Source organism: Lycium ferocissimum, chromosome 4 (genome assembly GCF_029784015.1).
Source record: "Lycium ferocissimum isolate CSIRO_LF1 chromosome 4, AGI_CSIRO_Lferr_CH_V1, whole genome shotgun sequence".
Lineage (NCBI taxonomy): Eukaryota > Viridiplantae > Streptophyta > Magnoliopsida > Solanales > Solanaceae > Lycium > Lycium ferocissimum.
Genome location: NC_081345.1, coordinates 57213883 through 57224185, shown reverse-complemented (window position 1 = coordinate 57224185; position 10303 = coordinate 57213883). Strand labels below are relative to the sequence as shown.

At 37.5% G+C, this 10303-nt stretch overlaps 1 pseudogene; it reads right to left on the bottom strand.

Moving 5' to 3' along the window:
* Positions 1-7487: 7487 nt before the first annotated feature.
* Positions 7488-10199, bottom strand: LOC132054231 (probable disease resistance protein At1g61300; annotated as a pseudogene).
* Positions 10200-10303: the final 104 nt, after the last annotated feature.

Here is a 10303-nt window from a genome sequence, read left to right as displayed (position 1 = left end):
TGCAAGTGCTAATAGCTCCTTATTCTAAGACAATAGAAGTTAAATATCAAAATAAAATTTAAGTAGTAAATTGACATTAAGTGTAGAAATAAATGAAGAACAATGTAAATAAAATTTTCTTGCTTTTGATTGATTGATTGTAATCTGTACATGGTCCTATATTTATACAAGTATGAAGGCATTTCCTCTACAACAGAAATGACACTTGGCTATTTTCTATTTGCTAAGCTCCTAACAAACTAGGAATCATTACAAGGAATATAATGATGACATTGTATATGTACAGCTGTGGTATATTATAACTTTGGGCCTTTATTCTTCCATTTCCATCTGATCTGCTTTGGTCAATTCGTGTAGTCCAAGTCAGGCCCAAGTCAGGCCCAAACGTTATGTGCAGAAGTCCATATGAAAATAATACTCCTTTACCATTTTGTCTTCATTTCTCTTTGCAAACATAACCATGGCAAAACCCTAACCACAAACAAACACCGTCTTCTTCATTCTTGTAGCCATAGTCAAATCGATTTCAAAATTCCTTAATTTATTCGCCAAATACCGCAACACCCCCCCTCAAGTTGGAGGGGAGGAACAAACACCCAACTTGCCCAACAGATTGTGATGAACGGGACCGGTGAGTGATTTAGTGAATAGATCAGCGAGTTGTGATGAAGATCTAACATAGGATAGTGAAATTAAACCCGCAAGATATTGCTGACGAACGAAATGGCAGTCTATTTCGACATGCTTCGTTCGTTCATGGAAAATGGGGTTTTTCGCGATGTGGATGGCTGCGATACTGTCGGAGTGTAATGGAACCGGCAAGGAAATGGGGACTGCGAGATCATCGAACAATCGCACTAACCAGGTAAGCTCAGCAACGACCCGTCTCATAGATCTATATTCTGCTTCGGCGGAACTAAGTGATATAGACGTCTGCTTTTTAGATTTCCATGAAATATGAGAAGATCCAAGAGAAATGTAGTAACCACTGACAGATTTTCGACTACTTGGACAGGTTCCCCAATCGGAGTCGCAAAAGGCCATTAATTTGAAACAAGAAGTGGCTGACATAAAAAGTCCAAGTCCTGGGTCCTTCAACAAATACCGCAACACTCTCAAAGACGATCAAACGAGGCTCTCGAGGGTCCTGTATGTATTGACTGAGATGCTGGACAGTGAAGGACAGATCAGGCCTCGTATGTGTAAGGTAATTGAGCTTACCTAATAAATGTCAATAAAAGGTTGGATCTTTGATAGGAATACCTTCCTGAGCAACTAATTTTATTGTAGGATCCAGTGGAGCAGATACTGGAGAAAGATGAAGTGAGTCAAACTCTTGGAGTAAATCCAGAGTGAATTTTCTTTGAGAGAGGATCAACCCTTGAGGTTCTCGAACAACTTCCATACCAAGGAAAAAATGTAGGTAACCAAGATCCTTAATTTTGAACTCTTTATCCAGAAAAACTTTGAGAGCATGTAATTCAGATTCATTGTTGCCTGTCAATAGTATGTCGTCCACATAGACTGCCACAATAGAGATAGAATTATCTGCCTTTTTGACAAATAAGGAATAATCATTGAGCGAATGTTTAAAACCTTTAAAATTGAGAGCTGATGTGAGCTTAGAATACCATTGTCTAGATGCTTGTTTAAGTCCATAAAGGGACTTTTTCAGCAAACAGACATGGTTTGGTGATGGAGGAGAGGTTCCAGGTGGAAACTTCATGTAAACCTCCTCATCAAGCTCACCATGTAAAAAGGCATTATTTACATCTAATTGGAAGAGTCCCCAGCCTTTCTTAAGAGCAAAAGAGCCAAAATACACCTGATAGTTGTCATTTTCACCACCGGTGAAAATGTCTCATTGTAATCCACACCCTCTTTTTGTATATCTCCCCTCACAACCAGCCTAGCTTTAAGCCTCTCAATGCTCCCATCGAATCTTGCTTTACTTTATAAACCCACTTAGATGGTAGAGCCTTTTTACCGAGGGCAAGACAACAACTTCCCATGTCTTGTTCAATTCTAGTGCTGCAATTTCCTTATCCATAGCTTCCTGCCATCCAGGATGATGTGCTGCCTGAACATAATTAACGAGTTCTTGTATACTAGAAAGCAGAATTGAGCATTATCTGATTTTTAGAAGACAAGCTTGTTGAAAGAAAAAGATTCGGGGGTGACGGGGACTAAGGAAACAAGTGTTACTAACATCTGTAAGTTGTAAGGCATTACAAATGTAATCATCTAAGTAAGTTGGCCTCTTATGAGCTCGAGATGTCTGTCTGAGAATGGTTTGGATGATAGGTACTGAAGGAGGATCAGAAATAATGGGAGATAGTGTAGTGGAAGGTTAAGTAGTGGAAGGTGACAGAACTTCAGCAGGATGGGGAAAAGAGGAAGAAGGACTAGAATTTTCATTTCTGCTAAAGGAAAGATCTTGAGAAGGTGAAATAGAGGAAGGATCATCATTTTCAGAACCACTAGAATTAGAGTTTATATCTGTGCTAGAGGGAAATTTACAATTAAGAGAATCAGTAAAAGGATCATCAGTAAAAGGATCAGTAGAGAGTCGGAGAGGTAGATTTGGATGAACATTATTTGGTGTAGGAGAAAAAATCTTTTGTTAGGTTGGGAACTAGGTGAATAAAAAGGAAAGTACTCCTCATGAAAAACAACATCTCTTGAAACTTGAATTCTTTTGGTTTTAAGATTCAAAACTTTATATCCTTTCTTCCTATAGGGATAACCCACAAAAACACAAGGTAAAGCTCTGGGATCAAACTTAGTTCTATGAGTAGGTGAGGTAGAAACAAAACATAAGCAACCAAAACACTTGAGGTTAGAGTAAGAAGGTTTAGTGTGAAATAAAAGTTCAAAAGGTGTTTTGTAGTTGAGTATTCTAGAAGGATATCTATTTATAAGATAGGTTGCTGTCAACAGGCATTCCCCCCAGTAGGCAATAGGCAAATGGGACTGATATAGTAAGGCTCTTGATGTTTCTAACAAATGCTTGTGCTTCCTTTCCACAACTCCATTTTGTTGTGGAGTAGAAGCACAGGTAGTTTGATGAATTATTCCTTTTGAAAGAAGAAAATCTGATTGTAATTTCCCACTGCCTAACTCAAATGCATTATCAGATCTTATGATCTTAACTTTAGAGTTGAATTGTGTTTCTACCATTGAAAGAAAAGATTGGATAACAGAAAATGCATTGGACTTTGTACTGATTAAGTGTGTCCGAATTTCTGTTAAAATCATCAACAATTGTCACAAAGTACTTAAAACCATCATGGGTGATTTTTTTATGGTCCCCATGTATCTACATGTATTAATTCAAATTTAGCTTTAGTGGAAATTGTACTTGTAGGAAAAGGTAGTTTAGCTTTGTCTAGCCATAGGACAAATAACACAAGGAGATGGAAATTTGCAAGAGAAGAAACACAATCAAAACAATTTTCTTCATATTACTCAAAGGCATGTGACCAAGTCTATAATGCCACAACTTTTCTTTTACATTGGAATCAAAGAAACTAAAACAGGAAGTAAATACATGTGCTGAATTAAAAGATAGGTTATCAGGGTTGTTTTGTGGTAGACTCTTTGTGTAAAACTGCTGGGCCGACTTCGCTTCAGAATATATAGACCTCCTTGTTGCTTACCAAGAACCAGAGGGCTCTTCATCAAGGGCCCCGCAACATAAAACAAGTGTTAGGAGTGAAAACCAAATATGAGTGAAGCTGTCTGCACAACTTGTGCACAGAGAGTGAACCTAAAAGAGGGTATAAAGAGAACATTGTGCAAGATTAGATTGGATAAGAGAGAAACAGATCCTGAATGAGTAACTTTTACTTGTTGTGAATTAGGCAGATTTACCATAATGGGTTTAGGAAGAGGCTTAATAGATAAAAAGAAACTTTTATCAAAAGTCATATGCTCAGTTGCTCCACTATCTAGTATCCAAGAGTCACTTATTAATATATGTAAAAGACAAACAAAAGTATTGAAGAACTTAACCATACCAAGACAACTTAAATTTGCGTAAACATTTGATGGCCCCGCACTATTCTCCGTTCATTTTCCAAGTTGTAGAAGTTCGTGAAACATTTTCTTGACTTAGAGACTTCATCTCTCGAACTTATGTCATCTTCATGTTGGCTACCCTCTCTTCGAAGCAAGAACATTATTAGATCGTGCTACTCCTTGATATTTCTTTGATTTGTTGAACTTAAAATCCTCCGGAAAACCATTCGACTCGTAGCACTTGTCAATAGTATGTCCTGTTTTCTTGCAATAGTTACAAAATAGAGAGTTTTTCTTAGCATCATAATTGTTTCTTTGTCCCTTGTAGTTATTAAACCTTCTCATTGTTGAAGTGTTACTCATTAAAGCTGTTGAATCTCTTGGACATATGGGATTAGCATGAATTTCTCTTTGTTTTTCATCTTGAACAATAAGGGAATATGCTTGACCAATACTGGGTAAGGGAGAAGACATGAGAATATTACTTCTAACCCCTATGAATGTGTCATTTAGTCCCATTAGGAACTGAAGTAGCCTTTCATCTTCATGAGCTTTTACACTTTTCTTTTTCGCACCACAAATACAGTCACAAGTGCAACTGGAAAAAGTGTTTAAAGCATCTAGTTCATCCCATAGACTCTTCATTTTAGTGAAATAAGTTGAAATGCTAGTGTTTCCTTGAATAACAGCACTAAGTTCCTTTTGTAATTGAAACAGTTTAGCACCAGATGCCTGACCAAATCTATCTTCCAGGTCCTTCCAAAGGCTTTTGGCACTGACTGAGTACAAGACACTTTTTGCTATCTCCTTGGAGAGTGAATTAAGAAGCCATGATAAAACCATGTCATTGCATCTGATCCACGCTTTCGTAAGAATGGATCGAAGTGGGAACGACCGAGAGATCCATCGGTAAATCCCGCTTGTTCTTGGGCCGAAAGAGCCATGATGATTTGCTCTTCTCCAGCCCACCATATCCTCTTCCATCAAAGATCGTGGAAACAAGACTCATCCTGGATAATCCGAGGGATGTATATAGAAAGGATGACTAGAATCAACTACATTTTTTGTAGAGTTCCGAGAAGTATACAAGATCACCAACTAAGGTGGTTTATGCATTGCTTCATTGCTTTCATTTGTATTTTCTGGTAAAGTAGACATAGCAGAAATATGTAAAGCTAGCAAACAGGAGATGTAAAGCAAGAAAACAAGAAAAAGAAAGCTGAAAAAGCAGTTGTCTACACCTGCTCTGATACCATGTAGAAATAAATGAAGAACAATGTAAATAAAATTTTCTTGCTTTTGATTGATTGATTGTAATCTGTACATGGTCCTATATTTATACAAGTATGAAGGCATTTCCTCTACAAATAAATGACACTTGTCTATTTTCTATTTGCTAAGCTCCTAACAAACTAAGAATCATTACAAGGAATATAATGATGACATTGTATATGTACAGCTGTGGTATATTATAACTTTGGGCCTTTATTCTTCCATTGCCATCTGATCTGCTTTGGTCAATTCGTGTAGTCCAAGTCAGGCCCAAGTCAGGCCCAAACGTTATGTGCAGAAGTCCATATGAAAATAATACTCCTTTACCATTTTGTCTTCATTTCTCTTTGCAAACATAACCATGGCAAAACCCTAACCACAAACAAACACCGTCTTCTTCATTCTTGTAGCCATAGTCAAATCGATTTCAAAATTCCTTAATTTATCCGCCAAATACCGCAACATTAAGATGTTGAAACTTAAATTAAAAGAGTGGATCGGAGCACGGATTACCTTTTCAGGCTATTGAAAGATAAGGAGTTTTGGAGATAAATGAGTCGAATGGAGAAATATTGCATGTCTTTATCTCATCTGTAAGATTTTGCCATGGCTTATTCGTTTTCGTTATTTTTGTTTTCGTTCTACTTTGTATTGCTTGCTCTTTTGCTGAGGGTCTACCAGAAACAGCCTCTCTACCTCCCAAGGAAGTGGGAAGCCACTCATGGCCAAGGGTGGTCACCTGCACACCCTTGGCTGGAAGATGGTGCTAGTATATGGATTAGATATTATAGTTAATTGGATATAAATTAAATTTTGAACACCCTTAAAATAATTGAGATAGATAGCTTAGAGGTAAAGGGTGTTCAATTTTACCTAAAAGTCACGGTTTAAAGCTTGCGTCAAACGCTGGTCATCTTCTTTCTTTAAAAGAAAACATACAAACAATGTCTGAAGCTACTTGATTGATTTGTATTTGCACTTATTTTCTTCCATGTTCCGGCTCAACTTATTGAAGCTCCTTTAGTCTTTCTTCTTTCCTTGTTATTTCCTAGAAAAGAAGAAGACGTATTGTTAAAAAGAAGACAACGAGATCTAATAGCAAGTTTGCAACCACTTATTTTGTTCTCTTTTTTTTTTTTTTCAATTGCTTCTGTGAACATTTTAGTTATCCAACTTTGTTCTCTTTCTTTCTTTCTTTTTTTCAAAAGATTTTTTTTTTCCAAAGAATATTAATTAGTCATTATCTCTCACTTTGTAATATTCTCGGAATGCCCCTTGTTGTTAACCACTTGTTGGATTACGGTACACTGGGTATGTTTTTGTTTGTTGTTGCTGTCATTTGAAACTGTAATCACCGCAAAAGTTTTCTAGCAATGAAATTTATCAAGAAGAACTTGCAAGATCAAATGGACCATAAATTTTTAAGCGAGTGTGCAGTGATTACGTTAAAAAAAAAATGTTGCACTCGTTCATCGGAAAAAAATTATATGCTCGTCAATATTTGAACAACCTTAACAAAATTTCTGGCTCCGCCACTGTCCCAAGGGAAGGTCCGCGTACGTTCTATCATCTTCTGACCCCACTTTGTGAGATTTCACTTGGGTATGTTGTTGTTGTTGTTAATGGGATTTGAGATAAGCAGGACCCTATCTCCTTTTTTGTTCTTCTTAGTAATGAAAGGAGTGAGTTTAATATTACGTAAAGCCATTTCTTTACAATGGATCAAACGCTTTAGACCAGGCACAGCGGAGATCATTGGGCCTCACATTTTTTATGCTGATGACCCTCTTTTATTTTGTGGGCAGAAGAATCACAGAAAAGATAATTGAGACTTGAGAGTAATCTTAATTAGTAGTGTTTAAAGCAGTTTCTGGACTAAAGATTAATACAGGGAAGAGCTCCATGTACGCTGTCAGTGATGTTCAGGATGTACATGAAACCAAATAACTTTATATTTTAAAATATATTTTATGTGTCAAGTTTAAAGATCAAGTGTTTTACTTTCCTTTTTGTTCTGTCCCAAAAAGAATGTGTATTTCTATATTCAGTAAGTTGACAACATCTTACATGACAAGTTTAAAACCACAAGATTCAAAGGATATTTTAGTACATTACACATATCTTTAATTTAGGACCACAAGATTCAAAAATCTCTTTTTATTCCTTAAACTTTGTGTTCAGTCAAACTAAGACACTTAAATTATGTACAGGTAAAGCTCTTTTAGCTTTGGAAGGATGAGAATGTCACTACTTGTACCTAATTGGCTACTTCCATCTTGGTCTGTTGCTTCCTCTGCTATTATCTCTTCCATCTCATCACAATCAATTACAAGAAGCTTCTCAAGGTTTTTGTGATCCTGCAAGATAGCCCGTGGAAACAACTTCTTTATCTTATGGCACTTTTTGATACTCAATTCTGTTAGACCCGAGAAGGTGTGAGATGCAATTTTTCCCTTACAAAGCCCAACAAGATTTGGCAAAGAATAAACAACCAGAACACGAAAACGTATGCAGTGTGGGTCTGTAGTAGTATTTCTACCAGAGGGCACGTTGACAATCCATTTTATGTCATCACAATTAGAGATGTCGCAAATCAATCCTCTTAAAAAAAACCCTGACAGAAAATTGTCCACCAAGCAGCTACTCAGCCCATGGCAGTTTTTAATCGCTAGAACTTGAATGCAATGTGGAAGAATAATTGATGTTGGAGCTTCTCCTCCACCAGCTTCAATGGTGCAATATTTTACGAGCACTCTTCTTTCTTTGATTCTATGATTTTCATAGCCAATGCGATCGAAAAAGGACGACTTTGGCCCTACACATATGCCATTTCACCAATCTTTCTCATAGTTACGACGACTACTCATGAACTTGTTGAAGCTATGCAAAACGCAGAACCGGCTTGCAAATTCTTCGAGCAGTTCCAAGCTGGCCAAGTCTTCACCTCGTGTATTAACTCTTGGAGGAAGTTTCAGGTATTGAAGCTGGGAAAGTTTGGGTAATATCTCCTTTGGCGGTTCCTTAAGATCTATTCGACCCATATCTAGAAATTTAAGCTTGACTAAGCTTCCCATGCCCTGAGGTACTTCCTTAATACCAATGCCAAATAGATCTAACACTCTCAGATTTTTGAGCCTTCCCAGTGGTGGTATAGATCTGAGCTGTTTACATCGTCCAAGCAAGAGTGCTCTAAGACTTCCCAAGTTAGACATGCAACTCGGTAAATCCATAAGCTCTGAGTTATAGGTCAAGTCGAGTACTTGGAGGTTGTTCATATGCTGAAAGAAAGATTCCGGGATCCTTCTCAACCAACAATAATGAAAAAGCAAGGTTGATAATGTGGGGCAATTGGGTGCCATGTCTTCAGGGATTCCCTTTATGTGGCTAAAAATAAAAGAGACTTTATCCAAAGCTAATGCCCAACCTTGCTCGTCCGGCATCTGTGATGCTATTCTAGCCCTTACCATGTACCTTGGTTTAACATTTGTGATCTGCAATGCCATTTCCCTAAGTAAATCATGCATCTTTACTCGTTCTCCTATAGTATTATTAACTTCAAGTAAGCAGACCTTCACTAGTTTATTCAATATGGTATGCCCCTGGTCAAACTCTTCTTGCCTACTATCTCCCTTCACCAGTCCCTCTATGATAAATCTATCAATTAGTTCATCTCTATCAATTACAAAGTCCTTAGGATACAAAGCACAGTATAAGAAGCACTCTTGCATATTTGTATCTCTCAACCGATCATAGCTATCTTTGCGATACCTTGAAGACATCACTTTCCATGTCATTGGGAAATTCTTTCAAAGCGTTCCTCCACTCCTTTATATCAGTCACCCCTCTCATACTTCCTGCCAAAGTGATGAGCCCAAGTGGCAAGCCCTTGCACCTTCTTGCCATGGATTTGGCAACTGGCTCAATATCTGGACTAAGCACAGTCTCGTCTCCTAGACTCTTCTTGAACAATCCCATGCATCATCAATATTGAGTTCCTTCACTTCTAGTAGTTTCTTAAAATCCATCTTTCAGACTTCATATGAGCGAGTAGTTAGGATTAGTCTATAGCCTTCCACATCAAGAGGGTTACCCCACTTCTCCAAGCAAAGGCGATCCCAGACATCATCCAATATGATAACAATGTTCTTACTTTTTTTGAATGCCCGGTATAATTTGCCTACCTCATAGGAAAGATCCAGATTCATAATATTGGCAAGATCATCTTGTAATCTTTTGATGCTAAACTCTTGAGAAACAGTAACCCAACAGACTTGATAATGAGTCTTTTCAAGAAGGCGATTATGTATATGCTTTGCCAAAGTCGTTTTGCCCACACCTCCCATGCCATATATACCGATGCTTGAGACATTTTCAACATGTAACCACGTCCAAATCACTTCTAAATTTTGTTTTGATTTTTCCTCGTGAACTTGAGGCGCCAACAGTAGACACTCCTCGGGCTCATACATATCATGTACGAGCATTCCAAAATGTTTACTTTGCTCAAGAAGTTCTCCAACCCTTCCATTCATCTTCTCCAAAGCACCTCCATTTTTCTTCCCTTTTGCTACTTCTTCTTTAAACGCACGTAGTCCTTCTTCGACCTTCGTAACCTCGTCAAACCAAGAACCAACTTCTCTTTTCCTCTTCTTCTTCCCATATCACTCTCGATTCTCAACATCTGTCTTCACATCAAATGCTCTATCTGATAATACCTTTACATTTCTTTCCAGAGTTTCCAAATTCTCATTAAAGTTAGTGATACTTTTGAACTTATTTGCTCCAAAATCAACTACCTTTTCATAAAAGCGTCCATGATCTTCCAAAAAGCACTGCAATAAACCACAGGCATGCAATTCAGTTGTGGTGGAAAAAATCAAAATCAACACGTACTTTACTAAAAACATTACCTCCTCCACACCACTCTTCCATTTTGAGATATAATCAAGATATTTGACAACGTTCTTTTCTATACTATTTACAATTTTGAAGAATTCAAATTCTATAGTTG